This window comes from Sceloporus occidentalis, unplaced genomic scaffold (genome assembly GCF_023333645.1).
Source record: "Sceloporus occidentalis isolate IW3139 unplaced genomic scaffold, rSceOcc1.0.p SCAF_6, whole genome shotgun sequence".
Lineage (NCBI taxonomy): Eukaryota > Metazoa > Chordata > Lepidosauria > Squamata > Phrynosomatidae > Sceloporus > Sceloporus occidentalis.
The window spans coordinates 135,003,504-135,019,469 of NW_028316986.1; the positions used below are offsets into that span (position 1 = coordinate 135,003,504).

General features: G+C 49.5%; 1 protein-coding gene across 8 annotated transcripts in view; it reads left to right on the top strand.

The window, feature by feature from the left end:
- The window catches only part of MYT1L (myelin transcription factor 1 like), a 444,499-nt gene that overhangs the window by 185,528 nt on the left and 243,005 nt on the right, over positions 1-15,966 (top strand). Inside the window, exon 1 of one of the 8 annotated variants that reach the window (XM_089531032.1) lies at positions 15,465-15,488. The exons of the other annotated variants lie outside the window; for them this stretch is intronic. The gene's annotated coding sequence lies outside the window, so the exon portion shown is untranslated. Of the gene's footprint in view, positions 1-15,464; positions 15,489-15,966 lie in introns of those variants that run through there. 8 annotated transcript variants of the gene reach the window in all.

The following is a 15,966-nucleotide window of genomic DNA, read 5'->3' on the forward strand; positions in this document are numbered from 1 at the left end:
GTTGAGGGCAGATGGGGGCCCTTCCTTCAGTCCCCTCAGAGGCAAAGATGGAGCCAGGTGCCTTGTGGGGGAGAGGAGTTCCTTTGTTGAGGGCAGATGGGGGCCCTTCCTTCAGTCCCCTCAGAGGCAAAGATGGAGCCAGGTGCCTTGTGGGAGGAGAGGAGTTCCTTTGTTGAGGGCAGATGGGGGCCCTTCCTTCAGTCCCCTCAGAGGCAAAGATGGAGCCAGGTGCCTTGTGGGAGGAGAGGAGTTCCTTTGTTGAGGGCAGATGGGGGCCCTTCCTTCAGTCCCCTCAGAGGCAAAGATGGAGCCAGGTGCCTTGTGGGAGGAGAGGAGTTCCTTTGTTGAGGGCAGATGGGGGCCCTTCCTTCAATCCCCTCAGAGGCAAAGATGGAGCCAGGTGCCTTGTGGGAGGAGAGGAGTTCCTTTGTTGAGGGCAGGCCCTTCCTTCAGTCCCCTCAGAGGCAAAGATGGAGCTAGGTGCCTTGTGGGAGGAGAGGAGTTCCTTTGTTGAGGGCAGGCCCTTCCTTCAATCCCCTCAGAGGCAAAGATGGAGCCAGGTGCCTTGTGGGGGAGAGGAGTTCCTTTGTTGAGGGCAGATGGGGGCCCTTCCTTCAGTCCCCTCAGAGGCAAAGATGGAGCCAGGTGCCTTGTGGGGGAGAGGAGTTCCTTTGTTGAGGGCAGATGGGGGCCCTTCCTTCAGTCCCCTCAGAGGCAAAGATGGAGCCAGGTGCCTTGTGGGAGGAGAGGAGTTCCTTTGTTGAGGGCAGGCCCTTCCTTCAGTCCCCTCAGAGGCAAAGATGGAGCCAGGTGCCTGGTGGGGGAGAGGAGTTCCTTTGTTGAGGGCAGGCCCTTCCTTCAGTCCCCTCAGAGGCAAAGATGGAGCCAGGTGCCTTGTGGGAGGAGAGGAGTTCCTTTGTTGAGGGCAGATGGGGGCCCTTCCTTCAGTCCCCTCAGAGGCAAAGACGGAGCCAGGTGCCTTGTGGGAGGAGAGGAGTTCCTTTGTTGAGGGCAGATGGGGGCCCTTCCTTCAGTCCCCTCAGAGGCAAAGATGGAGCCAGGTGCCTTGTGGGGGAGAGGAGTTCCTTTGTTGAGGGCAGATGGGGGCCCTTCCTTCAGTCCCCTCAGAGGCAAAGATGGAGCCAGGTGCCTTGTGGGAGGAGAGGAGTTCCTTTGTTGAGGGCAGATGGGGGCCCTTCCTTCAGTCCCCTCAGAGGCAAAGATGGAGCCAGGTGCCTTGTGGGGGAGAGGAGTTCCTTTGTTGAGGGCAGATGGGGGCCCTTCCTTCAGTCCCCTCAGAGGCAAAGATGGAGCCAGGTGCCTTGTGGGAGGAGAGGAGTTCCTTTGTTGAGGGCAGGCCCTTCCTTCAGTCCCCTCAGAGGCAAAGATGGAGCCAGGTGCCTTGTGGGGGAGAGGAGTTCCTTTGTTGAGGGCAGGCCCTTCCTTCAGTCCCCTCAGAGGCAAAGATGGAGCCAGGTGCCTTGTGGGAGGAGAGGAGTTCCTTTGTTGAGGGCAGATGGGGGCCCTTCCTTCAATCCCCTCAGAGGCAAAGATGGAGCCAGGTGCCTTGTGGGAGGAGAGGAGTTCCTTTGTTGAGGGCAGGCCCTTCCTTCAGTCCCCTCAGAGGCAAAGATGGAGCCAGGTGCCTTGTGGGAGGAGAGGAGTTCCTTTGTTGAGGGCAGGCCCTTCCTTCAATCCCCTCAGAGGCAAAGATGGAGCCAGGTGCCTTGTGGGGGAGAGGAGTTCCTTTGTTGAGGGCAGGCCCTTCCTTCAATCCCCTCAGAGGCAAAGATGGATCCAGGTGCCTTGTGGGGGAGAGGAGTTCCTTTGTTGAGGGCAGATGGGGGCCCTTCCTTCAGTCCCCTCAGAGGCAAAGATGGAGCCAGGTGCCTTGTGGGAGGAGAGGAGTTCCTTTGTTGAGGGCAGATGGAGGCCCTTCCTTCTTTCCCCCCAGAGGCAAAGATGGAGCCAGGTGCCTTGTGGGAGGAGAGGAGTTCCTTTGTTGAGGGCAGGCCCTTCCTTCAGTCCCCTCAGAGGCAAAGATGGAGCCAGGTGCCTTGTGGGAGGAGAGGAGTTCCTTTGTTGAGGGCAGATGGGGGCCCTTCCTTCAATCCCCTCAGAGGCAAAGATGGAGCCAGGTGCCTTGTGGGAGGAGAGGAGTTCCTTTGTTGAGGGCAGATGGGGGCCCTTCCTTCAATCCCCTCAGAGGCAAAGATGGAGCCAGGTGCCTTGTGGGAGGAGAGGAGTTCCTTTGTTGAGGGCAGATGGGGGCCCTTCCTTCAGTCCCCTCAGAGGCAAAGATGGAGCCAGGTGCCTTGTGGGGGAGAGGAGTTCCTTTGTTGAGGGCAGATGGGGGCCCTTCCTTCAGTCCCCTCAGAGGCAAAGATGGAGCCAGGTGCCTTGTGGGAGGAGAGGAGTTCCTTTGTTGAGGGCAGATGGGGGCCCTTCCTTCAGTCCCCTCAGAGGCAAAGATGGAGCCAGGTGCCTTGTGGGAGGAGAGGAGTTCCTTTGTTGAGGGCAGATGGGGGCCCTTCCTTCAATCCCCTCAGAGGCAAAGATGGAGCCAGGTGCCTTGTGGGAGGAGAGGAGTTCCTTTGTTGAGGGCAGATGGGGGCCCTTCCTTCAGTCCCCTCAGAGGCAAAGATGGAGCCAGGTGCCTTGTGGGGGAGAGGAGTTCCTTTGTTGAGGGCAGATGGGGGCCCTTCCTTCAGTCCCCTCAGAGGCAAAGATGGAGCCAGGTGCCTTGTGGGAGGAGAGGAGTTCCTTTGTTGAGGGCAGGCCCTTCCTTCAGTCCCCTCAGAGGCAAAGATGGAGCCAGGTGCCTTGTGGGAGGAGAGGAGTTCCTTTGTTGAGGGCAGATGGGGGCCCTTCCTTCAATCCCCTCAGAGGCAAAGATGGAGCCAGGTGCCTTGTGGGAGGAGAGGAGTTCCTTTGTTGAGGGCAGATGGGGGCCCTTCCTTCAGTCCCCTCAGAGGCAAAGATGGAGCCAGGTGCCTTGTGGGGGAGAGGAGTTCCTTTGTTGAGGGCAGATGGGGGCCCTTCCTTCAATCCCCTCAGAGGCAAAGATGGAGCCAGGTGCCTTGTGGGAGGAGAGGAGTTCCTTTGTTGAGGGCAGGCCCTTCCTTCAGTCCCCTCAGAGGCAAAGATGGAGCCAGGTGCCTTGTGGGAGGAGAGGAGTTCCTTTGTTGAGGGCAGATGGGGGCCCTTCCTTCAATCCCCTCAGAGGCAAAGATGGAGCCAGGTGCCTTGTGGGAGGAGAGGAGTTCCTTTGTTGAGGGCAGATGGGGGCCCTTCCTTCAGTCCCCTCAGAGGCAAAGATGGAGCCAGGTGCCTTGTGGGGGAGAGGAGTTCCTTTGTTGAGGGCAGATGGGGGCCCTTCCTTCAGTCCCCTCAGAGGCAAAGATGGAGCCAGGTGCCTTGTGGGAGGAGAGGAGTTCATTTGTTGAGGGCAGGCCCTTCCTTCAATCCCCTCAGAGGCAAAGATGGAGCCAGGTGCCTTGTGGGAGGAGAGGGGTTCCTTTGTTGAGGGCAGATGGGGGCCCTTCCTTCAGTCCCCTCAGAAGCAAAGATGGAGCCAGGTGCCTTGTGGGGGGGAGGAGTTCCTTTGTTGAGGGCAGATGGGGGCCCTTCCTTCAGTCCCCTTAGAGGCAAAGATGGAGCCAGGTGCCTTGTGGGAGGAGAGGAGTTCCTTTGTTGAGGGCAGATGGGGGCCCTTCCTTCAATCCCCTCAGAGGCAAAGATGGAGCCAGGTGCCTTGTGGGAGGAGAGGAGTTCCTTTGTTGAGGGCAGATGGGGGCCCTTCCTTCAGTCCCCTCAGAGGCAAAGATGGAGCCAGGTGCCTTGTGGGAGGAGAGGAGTTCCTTTGTTGAGGGCAGGCCCTTCCTTCAGTCCCCTCAGAGGCAAAGATGGAGCCAGGTGCCTTGTGGGAGGAGAGGAGTTCCTTTGTTGAGGGCAGATGGGGGCCCTTCCTTCAGTCCCCTCAGAGGCAAAGATGGAGCCAGGTGCCTTGTGGGAGGAGAGGAGTTCCTTTGTTGAGGGCAGGCCCTTCCTTCAGTCCCCTCAGAGGCAAAGATGGAGCCAGGTGCCTTGTGGGAGGAGAGGAGTTCCTTTGTTGAGGGCAGGCCCTTCCTTCAGTCCCCTCAGAGGCAAAGATGGTGCCAGGTGCCTTGTGGGAGGAGAGGAGTTCCTTTGTTGAGGGCAGATGGAGGCCCTTCCTTCTTTCCCCCCAGAGGCAAAGATGGAGCCAGGTGCCTTGTGGGAGGAGAGGAGTTCCTTTGTTGAGGGCAGATGGGGGCCCTTCCTTCAGTCCCCTCAGAGGCAAAGATGGAGCCAGGTGCCTTGTGGGAGGAGAGGAGTTCCTTTGTTGAGGGCAGGCCCTTCCTTCAGTCCCCTCAGAGGCAAAGATGGAGCCAGGTGCCTTGTGGGAGGAGAGGAGTTCCTTTGTTGAGGGCAGGCCCTTCCTTCAGTCCCCTCAGAGGCAAAGATGGAGCCAGGTGCCTTGTGGGAGGAGAGGAGTACCTTTGTTGAGGGCAGATGGGGGCCCTTCCTTCAATCCCCTCAGAGGCAAAGATGGAGCCAGGTGCCTTGTGGGAGGAGAGGAGTTCCTTTGTTGAGGGCAGATGGAGGCCCTTCCTTCTTTCCCCCCAGAAGCAAAGATGGAGCCAGGTGCCTTGTGGGGGAGAGGAGTTCCTTTGTTGAGGGCAGATGGGGGCCCTTCCTTCAGTCCCCTCAGAGGCAAAGATGGAGCCAGGTGCCTTGTGGGAGGAGAGGAGTTCCTTTGTTGAGGGCAGGCCCTTCCTTCAGTCCCCTCAGAGGCAAAGATGGAGCCAGGTGCCTTGTGGGGGAGAGGAGTTCCTTTGTTGAGGGCAGGCCCTTCCTTCAGTCCCCTCAGAGGCAAAGATGGAGCCAGGTACCTTGTGGGGGAGAGGAGTTCCTTTGTTGAGGGCAGGCCCTTCCTTCAATCCCCTCAGAGGCAAAGATGGAGCCAGGTGCCTTGTGGGAGGAGAGGAGTTCCTTTGTTGAGGGCAGGCCCTTCCTTCAATCCCCTCAGAGGCAAAGATGGAGCCAGGTGCCTTGTGGGAGGAGAGGAGTTCCTTTGTTGAGGGCAGATGGGGGCCCTTCCTTCAGTCCCCTCAGAAGCAAAGATGGAGCCAGGTGCCTTGTGGGAGGAGAGGAGTTCCTTTGTTGAGGGCAGATGGGGGCCCTTCCTTCAGTCCCCTCAGAGGCAAAGATGGAGCCAGGTGCCTTGTGGGAGGAGAGGAGTTCCTTTGTTGAGGGCAGGCCCTTCCTTCAGTCCCCTCAGAGGCAAAGATGGAGCCAGGTGCCTTGTGGGGGAGAGGAGTTCCTTTGTTGAGGGCAGGCCCTTCCTTCAGTCCCCTCAGAGGCAAAGATGGAGCCAGGTGCCTTGTGGGAGGAGAGGAGTTCCTTTGTTGAGGGCAGGCCCTTCCTTCAGTCCCCTCAGAGGCAAAGATGGAGCCAGGTGCCTTGTGGGAGGAGAGGAGTACCTTTGTTGAGGGCAGATGGGGGCCCTTCCTTCAGTCCCCTCAGAAGCAAAGATGGAGCCAGGTGCCTTGTGGGAGGAGAGGAGTTCCTTTGTTGAGGGCAGATGGGGGCCCTTCCTTCAGTCCCCTCAGAGGCAAAGATGGAGCCAGGTGCCTTGTGGGAGGAGAGGAGTTCCTTTGTTGAGGGCAGATGGGGGCCCTTCCTTCAGTCCCCTCAGAGGCAAAGATGGAGCCAGGTGCCTTGTGGGAGGAGAGGAGTTCCTTTGTTGAGGGCAGATGGGGGCCCTTCCTTCAATCCCCTCAGAGGCAAAGATGGAGCCAGGTGCCTTGTGGGGGAGAGGAGTTCCTTTGTTGAGGGCAGATGGGGGCCCTTCCTTCAGTCCCCTCAGAGGCAAAGATGGAGCCAGGTGCCTTGTGGGAGGAGAGGAGTTCCTTTGTTGAGGGCAGGCCCTTCCTTCAGTCCCCTCAGAGGCAAAGATGGAGCCAGGTGCCTTGTGGGGGAGAGGAGTTCCTTTGTTGAGGGCAGGCCCTTCCTTCAGTCCCCTCAGAGGCAAAGATGGAGCCAGGTGCCTTGTGGGAGGAGAGGAGTTCCTTTGTTGAGGGCAGATGGGGGCCCTTCCTTCAGTCCCCTCAGAGGCAAAGATGGAGCCAGGTGCCTTGTGGGAGGAGAGGAGTTCCTTTGTTGTGGGCAGATGGGGGCCCTTCCTTCAGTCCCCTCAGAGGCAAAGATGGAGCCAGGTGCCTTGTGGGGGACAGGAGTTCCTTTGTGGAGGGCAGATGGGGGCCCTTCCTTCAGTCCCCTCAGAGGCAAAGATGGAGCCAGGTGCCTTGTGGGAGGAGAGGAGTTCCTTTGTTGAGGGCAGATGGGGGCCCTTCCTTCAGTCCCCTCAGAGGCAAAGATGGAGCCAGGTGCCTTGTGGGGGACAGGAGTTCCTTTGTGGAGGGCAGATGGGGGCCCTTCCTTCAGTCCGCTCAGAGGCAAAGATGGAGCCAGGTGCCTTGTGGGAGGAGAGGAGTTCCTTTGTTGAGGGCAGATGGGGGCCCTTCCTTCAGTCCCCTCAGAGGCAAAGATGGAGCCAGGTGCCTTGTGGGGGACAGGAGTTCCTTTGTGGAGGGCAGATGGGGGCCCTTCCTTCAGTCCCCTCAGAGGCAAAGATGGAGCCAGGTGCCTTGTGGGAGGAGAGGAGTTCCTTTGTTGTGGGCAGATGGGGGCCCTTCCTTCAGTCCCCTCAGAGGCAAAGATGGAGCCAGGTGCCTTGTGGGGGACAGGAGTTCCTTTGTGGAGGGCAGATGGGGGCCCTTCCTTCAGTCCCCTCAGAGGCAAAGATGGAGCCAGGTGCCTTGTGGGAGGAGAGGAGTTCCTTTGTTGAGGGCAGGCCCTTCCTTCAGTCCCCTCAGAGGCAAAGATGGAGCCAGGTGCCTTGTGGGAGGAGAGGAGTTCCTTTGTTGAGGGCAGGCCCTTCCTTCAGTCCCCTCAGAGGCAAAGATGGAGCCAGGTGCCTTGTGGGGGAGAGGAGTTCCTTTGTTGAGGGCAGGCCCTTCCTTCAGTCCCCTCAGAGGCAAAGATGGAGCCAGGTGCCTTGTGGGGGAGAGGAGTTCCTTTGTTGAGGGCAGGCCCTTCCTTCAGTCCCCTCAGAGGCAAAGATGGAGCCAGGTGCCTTGTGGGAGGAGAGGAGTTCCTTTGTTGAGGGCAGATGGGGGCCCTTCCTTCAGTCCCCTCAGAGGCAAAGATGGAGCCAGGTGCCTTGTGGGAGGAGAGGAGCAATAAGACAAAAAGAAGTAGGAGATATTAACTAGCATGTCATCAAAAAGGCTTGACTGAACCAAAACAATTTTCAGGCATCATTGTAGAAGGGAAGAAAGGATTTTAGATTAAAACCTGAACTGTCCATTTTGCAATTCTCAAATTTTGTTCAAGACAAAACACGCTTTTCCTCAGAATGTCAGACATTTGTGAGGTTTGCAGTACAAATCATGTACGCAAAATTATGCATGAATTTAAAAATGTAAATAGTTACCACGTGGAACACACACACACACACACACACACACATACTTGAGCACAGATGAAAATATATTGAGAAGTGTACACTAGGAGTAATGTATAAAATAAATGAATCAATCAATCAATCAATAGTTTATTATAGAGAATTAATATGGAAAATACACATACATTCTCATAGCAGAGGAAGAGTAGTCTCACAACTTGATGTTTACAAAAAGTGGATGAAAATGTTTTTCCCAGCTTTGTTTGTGTTTGGAGGCTGCATTCATAGCTTTTCTGAGACAGGGAGTTCCAGGAAGTGGGTGACCCAGCAAAGATGGCAATTTTTGCAAGTTCTCATTAACCATGCCTGAGATGGATGTGAGTCATTTAATCCAACTGTGGTTGTAGACTTCAAATGTCAGTAGCTACATACAAGCATATTCGGAGGAGATGGTCCTGTAACTTTTTGGGTCCAAAGCCATTTAGATATCTATACATGAGAGCCAGTGTAGTGTAGTGCTTTGAGTGTTGGACTGTGACTCTGGAGACCAGAGTTTGATACCAGCTCAGCCATGGAAACCCTCTGGGTGATCTTGGGCAAGTCATACTCAGCCTCAGCCAAAGGCAATGGCAATCCTCCTCTGAACCAACTTTGCCAAGAAACCCTCATGATTGGTTACCATAACACACAACACACACACTTGGAAACAAGCACTATGAATTGAGCCTGGGAACCAAGTAACAGTCAGTGTAACTGACATTTTAAAAATGAAGATAGGAGTAATTGTATAATTCTTTTCCCAGAAAGGATTTAGAAGGTTCACTTATCTGTCTTTCATAACTCCTCCTCAACCCATTTCACTAACTTGCACTTCACCTATTCATATTATTCTGGTTGGGAAGAGTATCCAAGTCTCTTTCAAATATGGATGAAGTGTTAATTGGTTCATCTGTTGTAATCTTAGGAAGATGGTTCAGTGAAACCTTTCAAATTTAGGTCAAGTTTTCTTCCTTAAAATCAGGAGATGTATGGTATAATTGTACGTCTTTGCATGCAATTTGGCTTGAATATGTACTGTCTTGTGGATAGGAATTGGAGCCATAGGAATGGCACCCTAATAGTACAGTGTAAGCATATCTTGTAGCAAAACATGAGTGATAGCAGTGCCTCTAAGAAATCTTTGTTCCACCAAGATTCTGCATTCTGCCAGTCTTCTGCCTGAATAATTGTTGTGTATTCATTCTTCTGGAAAAAATAGTACTCCAGCAAGAATCTTTCATATGGTTGAAGCCCTGGAGATCTGGATTTCTGTCTTCTGGGAACTGCAATCTTCATTCATTTCAAAGTTACCGGTGAACAGCTTTCAGACAATAACAATGTTCAGTCATTACTGTAACTGAACTTAGTTGGATGTGAGCTGGCAGCCTAAAGGTGAAAGGCTCTGTGGACCATTACCAATTCCCAATGTCAAACAGACACTGTTTTGCCTGTCATCTTCAATGTGTGCTTTATCAGCCCTAAAGTTTGTAAAGGGAAACTAGAAAACTTTTTGCTGCAAGAATAGCATGTGGAAGATCTTAGAGAGAAAACATATAGCCACACATATGATCTATGTGAGGCATATACAGCATGGTTCCTAAGGTTTCTGATTTCTGTTTATACCAAAATCAAGTTAACATTTTTATTCAATTCCCCAGCTCATAGCTTTGCTTAAAAACCAGACTGAATTCTATAGAACTTGAACGTTTACTCTGTTTCCTGCCTTGTATAGGACTCTAGCATAGGACTATGCTAGAGACCAATAGTTACCTTAATACTGAAGGGACTAGGCATCTGCCACAAAGACCTGCCTGTTATGACTTTGAGGTAGGGGAGAATGAAAGTGTCCCCATGTCAGGGATTCTTCTCTAATCTCACCTTTCTAACAGGAAGGGCCTAAACACCCTAAAAACACCAGATCTTGTGTGATCTTGAGAACTAAGGAGGGTCAGCTCTGCTTAGTACTTAGATGGGAGACCACCAATGAATGCCAGATGCTGTAGGCTGTATTTCAAAGGAAGGAACTGATATCCATTCTATGCACAGCGCTGTGCAAATTTACAGTGCTTAATGAAATAAATAAATAAATAAATAAATAAATAAATAAATAAAATGAGTATTCCTTGCCTAAGAAAGTCCTATGAAATTCATGGCTCTGTTGCCTCAGAACCATCTTCACTCAAATCACTCCCCTTCATCAATGGTCTCATTGCCCACCATCTGCAGACATATATGCTTAACTGCGACTATATGAATTTACATTGTTCCTTATTATCCTCTGGTTTTGACCGTTTCTTTGGGCACAGTGGAACTGCTCCCCCAATCACAGGCAAATGCCATGAACGCAACAGCCTTCTCTACAAGATCTATTGTTTACTTTACAAGCTTCAAGGAAGTCTCTTGTCTTGCACATATCATATATACTCAACTATCAGTTGACCTCCTGTCGAGGGCAGATTTTGGGGCCAAAATTATGGATTTTGATATGACGTATGGATAAGTCGAGGGTAAAATTTAACAGCATCTAACAAAGGATGTAAAATATGAAGTAAAGGGAAACAATGCTAAATATCTTTAAAAATTTGGACAGGCACCCTACAGGATGAATGGATGAGATATAGAGGAGGTTGATGCTTCTTTTAGGTGCTCCAATAAGAGATTAATTTCTCACCTTTGAACAGGGTATGACTCCTTTTTTTGATAAGAGTTAACGTACGGTACTTACATTGAGCCGTGGATAAGTTGACCCAGGTTTTTTGGGTCAATTTTTTGACTAAAATTTCTAGATTTACTCATGAGTATATACAGTATTTAGTAAAATGTGATCAGTTCCTAATCTTCCTGTTCTGTCTGTTGAGGAGGTCTATGTTCCTCATGTGTTAAATTTTCTGGTGCACTTCAAGATGTCTGGCTTGTGTTTATCCTCCCTAAGATATTGTCTAATAATATCTCAATGCTGGTAGGAACCCCTCGTCTTAGACTTTCTGGTGAAGAAGTTCTTAAAAGTTGTACCCCCTGCCAAGAAAAGCTACTTCATGATCCCTCTCAGTTGTTTTAGCTCAAATGCAAAAATCCCACTTTAACTCTAGCAACAATTGAGTTGTGTTTGCTTACCTTAAAAATGATCTGTTTATTTATTTATTCATTCAGTACAGTTTATAACAGTTAAAATAGATGCAGATAAAAAAAATCACATCATGCAAAAGTTAAAAATATGTGTTGTTGTGTGCCTTCAAGTCATTTTTTTTCACTTATGGAAACCCTAAAGCCATAAGGATTTTTTTTTTTTGCAAGATCTGTTTAGAGTGAATTTGCCTTTGCTTTCCTCTGAGTCTGAGAGGGTGCGACTTGCCCAAGGTCACCCAGTGGGTCTCCATGACTGGGATTTGAACCCTGGTCTCCAGAGTTGTATTGCAATGCTCAAATTTCTATACCATGCTGGCTTACATAGCTAAAGTGTAAATGGAATAAAAATCCCGAGTTACTTGAGGGAACGTCTCTCCCTACACAATTCGCCCCGTACTCTCAGAACAACCGGGAAGTATTTACTAGAGCATCCCAAAGTGAATCATAGAATCATAGAATCGTAGAGTTGGAAGAGACCACTAGGGCCATCCAGTCCAACCCCCTGCCATGCAGGAAATCCAATTCAAAGCATCCCTGACAGATGGCCATCCAGCCTTTGTTTAAAGACCTCCAAGGAAGGAGACTCTATCACCCTCCGAGGGAGTGCATTCCACTGTCGAACAGCCCTTACTGTCAGGAAGTTCCTCCTAATGTTGAGGTGGAATCTCTTTTCCTGTAGCTTGCATCCATTGTTCCGGGTCCTGTTCTCTGGAGCAGCAGAAAACAAGCTTGCTCCCTCCTCAATATGACATCCTTTCAAATATTTAAACAGGGCTATCATATCACCTCTTAACCTTCTTTTCTCCAGGCTAAACATCCCCAGCTCCCTAAGTCGTTCCTCATAGGGCATGGTTTCCAGACCCTTCACCATTTTTGTCGCCCTCCTTTGGACACATGGCTCCAGTTTCTCAGTGTCCTTTCTGAATTGTGGTGCCCAGAACTGGACACAATATTCTAGGTGGGGCCTGACCAGAGCAGAATACAGTGGCACTATTACTTCTCTTGATCTAGACACTATACTTCTATTGATGCAGCCTAAAATAGCATTGGCCTTTTTAGCTGCCGCATCACACTGTTCACTCATGTTCAACTTGTGGTCTACTTGGACTCCTAGATCCCTTTCACACGTAGTTTCATTCAGCCAGGTGTCACCCATCCTATATCTGTGCATTTTATTTTTCCGCCCTAAGTGCAATACCTTACATTTTTCTGTGTTGAATTTCATTTTGTTAGCTTTGGCCCAGCTTTCTAGTCTATTCAGGTCATTTTGAATCTTGATCCTGTCCTCTAGGGTATTAGCTATTCCCCCTAATTTGGTGTCATCTGCAAATTTGATAAGTATGCTCCCAATTCTCTCATCCAGGTCATTGATAAAGATGTTGAATAACACTGGGCCCAGGACAGAGCCCTGTGGGACCCCACTGGTCACTTCTCTCCAGGATGAAAAGGAGCCATTGTTGAGCACCCTTTGGGTTCGGCCGGTCAACCAATTACAGATCCATGTAACAGTTCCTTTGTCTAGCCCACATTTTACAAGCTTGTTTGCAAGTATGTCATGGGAAACCTTGTCAAAGGCCTTAGTGAAATCAAGATATACTATATCCACAGCATTCCCTTCATCTACCAAGCTGGTAATTTTATCAAAGAAAGAGATTAGGTTTGTCTGGCATGACTTGTTTCTCTGAAACCCATGTTGACTTTTTGTGATTATGGCATTGCCTTCTAGATGTTCACAGACTCTCTGTTTAATGATCTGCTCCAGAATCTTTCCTAGTACTGATGTTAGACTAATTGGACGATAATTGTTGGGATCCTCTTTTTTCCCCTTTTTGAAGATGGGGACAACGTTTGCCCTCCTCCAGTCTGCTGGGACTTCTCCTGTTTTCTAGGAGTTTTCAAAGATTATAGTCAATGGCTCCGATATTACATTTGCCAGTTCTTTTAATACCCTTGGATGGAGTTCATCTGGTCCCGGAGACTTAAATTCATTTAGATTAACAAGGTGTTCCTCTACTATCTCTTTACTTATTCTGTGCTGAAATTCCCCTATTCTGTCCTCTGCTCCATTATCCTCAGGTTGAGCACCCTTTGCCTTTTCTGAGAAGACTGAGGCAAAGAAGGTGTTGAGTAATTCAGCCTTTTCTCTGTCTTCTGTTAGCATTTTGCCATCTTCTCCACGCAGTGGCCCTACCGTTTCCTTCTTCTTCCTTTTGCTGCGGACATATCCAAAAAAAATCCCTTTTTATTCTTTTTAACCTCTCTAGCAAGCCTGAGTTCATTCTGCGCTTTAGCTTTTCTGATTTTACCCCTACACATGCCTGCTATTTCTTTGAATTCCTTTTTCGTGATTTCCCCCTTTTTCCATTTCTTATACATGTTCCATTTCAAACTCAGCTCAGTTGAAAGTTCCTTAGTCATCCATCCTGGTTTCTTGAGACACCTCCTGTTTTTCTTTCTCACTGGAACTGTTTGAAATTGTGCCTTCAGTATCTCTCTTTTGAGAAACTCCCATCCATCCTGAACTCCTTTATCTTTTAGTATTTCTGACCATGGAATCGCCCTCAATACTTCTCTAAGTTTACTGAAATTCGCTCTCCTAAAGTCTAGGATGCGTGTCTGACTCTGCCTGGCTTCTCCTTTCCACTGTATTACAAACTCCAGGAGAACATGGTCACTTCTACCTAATGATCCCACCACTTGCACCCCATTAACCAAGTCATCTTTGTTGGTTAGGATCAAATCTAAAATAGCTGACCCCCTTGTTGCCTCTTCCACCTTTTGGACCATGAAATTGTCTTCCAGGCAAGTGAGGAATTTGCTAGGCCTTGAGGATTTTGCTGAGTTTGACTTCCAGCAAATATCAGGATAGTTGAAGTCGCCCATCACTACTACATCTCTCTTTTCTGACTGTGTGGTCATCTGTTCTAGAAAGATATCATCCAATTCCTCAGTCTGACTTGGGGGTCTGTAGTAGACTCCCACCATAACATCCTTGTCGTTTCCCCCCCCTTTAATTCTTATCCAGATGCTCTCCACCTGGCTGCCAGTATTGATGTCCTGGATCTCTTCACTGGTGTAAATATCTCTGACATATAGTGCTATTCCTCCACCTTTCCTGTTTGGCCTATTTCTCTTAATAAGGTTATACCCCTCTATTTCCACATTCCAATCATGAGACTCATCCCACCAGGTTTCAGTGATGCCTATTATATCATATTTGCTTTCTTGTACTAGGAGTTCGAGTTCATCTTGCTTATTTCCCATGCTCTGTGCATTAGTGTAGAGACATCGCAGTCCATGGTTCCCTTTTACTTGCTGCCTGTGCAAGTTTTTTTGCCTCCCACTGTTGGGCCCTTGCACTGTTTGCCTTGTTTCCTCTGTGTCATTTTGACTATTTTCGCCATCCCTTTCGCCTTCCTTAATATTGTCTCCCTTCCCCTCGGAACTCAGTTTAAAGCTCTCCTGATCAAGTTCTTGAGACTGTTGGCAAAAACATTTCTTCCAACTGGCGTGAGATGCAACCCGTCTGTTGCAAGAAGTCCCTCCTCATGGAACCGCAGCCCATGATCGAAGAATCCAAATCCTTCTCGGTGGCACCATCTGCGAAGCCAGTTGTTCACATCTGCTATTTTCCTCTCCCTTCCTGGACCATGCCCTTCAACTGGCAGAAGAGACGAGATGACAACCTGTACATCCATTCCTTTCAGCTTCCTACCAAGCGCCTCGTAATCCCTTTTGATGTTCTGAATGCTGTGTCTTGCAGTATCATTAGTTCCCACGTGGACCAAAAGGAAGGGGTATTGGTCAGTAGGCTTGACCAGTCTTGTCAGCCTCTCTGTCACATCACAGATCTTTGCACCTGGAAGACAACACACCTCTCGAGACATCTTGTCATGTCTACAAATCACTGCTTCTGTACCCCTCAGCAAGGAGTCCCCCACTACGACCACACGCCTCCTCCGAGGCTTAGCAGCGACTGTTCCCTCGGGTGGGACTCTCGGGCTCCCCTGCTCTGTCCCTGAAGTCTGTCCATGCTGCTCTTCTTCATCCTCCTTGATAAGGGAAAGAGCTTCGAATCGATTCTCTAGCTGCAAGCTCCCCGAACAATTCCTTCTTGGCTTACTTCTCTTTGTGACATTCCTCCAGCTGTCTACCTTCTCTGTTTGGCAAGTGACCTCTTCCACCCTAGCATCTTCCTCTGCGTGGTACTCATCCAAGATGGTTAGTTCTATTGTGTCCAGGAAATCCTCTTGTTCCCTAATATGCTGAAGTGTAGCTACTCTGGACTCCAGCTGCTGCACTTTCTCCTCCAAGAGTGCTACCAACTTGCACTTGGTGCATGTGAAGTTCTCCACTTCTGTAGGCAAGAAGAGAAACATCCCACAAGAGTTGCAGGTGACTGCAGCAGATCCCTCGTTGTCCATACTGCAAAGTCTTTAGTAATGAGTATAACAGTCAATCTACTGGGAATACTTCTTTAAAGGAATGTACTGGCTGCTATCTTACACTTAAAGCGAAGGTTCTGTTTCAATATCTGATTCTAATCTGATGCCACTTGAGCAGAGTTGTTGAGTTAAAGAAAACTAAAATTCTGGAAGGCTCTGGAAGATGGTATATAAAGCTAGTCTGCTAGCTCCTCCCCCTTGTGACTCACAGATGTGACTCACAGAAGCTCCTCCCCTTCAGCAACGAGCACACGGTCTTTTTTTTTTTTTTTGGAACTTGCAATGCTTTATTTTTTAAAACAAAACAAAACAGCACCATTTGCATTACCTTTAAAAAGTCACACTTAAGAAAACAAATGGATTTCGTACCCCATGCATCTGGCCCTACGGTATGTGGCTAATGGACACAGCTTTTACTATGTTAACTCTTCAAAGGATTGATTTTAAAATCCAATTTTCTCTGCATCTAAAAAAGATTAACTTTGAACCTTGTAGAACTTGGGACAAAGCACTGACAAAACACCCATTTTAAAAATACAGGCTGAATTACAAAGGGTTCGATCACAGGGGATACCCGAGGGCGGGTGGGGGAGCTTGTCAAGGCACTGTCTCCAAAGACATTGGCGTAAGAAGACTTGAGGAAGTGGACGTAGTTTTGCATGCTGCGGTTGGTGCTCTCCGACTGTTCAAGACGATCCTTATATTTACACTTTTGGAAAGTGTATTTTCCCTGTGCCACAGAATTCGCAATGTTCATTTTCTTCTGTATTTCTGAATCTACAAAACCTATTTGAGCACATCCATGCATTGCGTACGTCTGGATGAGGTGGTGGGTTTCTCAGATTGCCTCTCTTGTGGAGTGTCTTT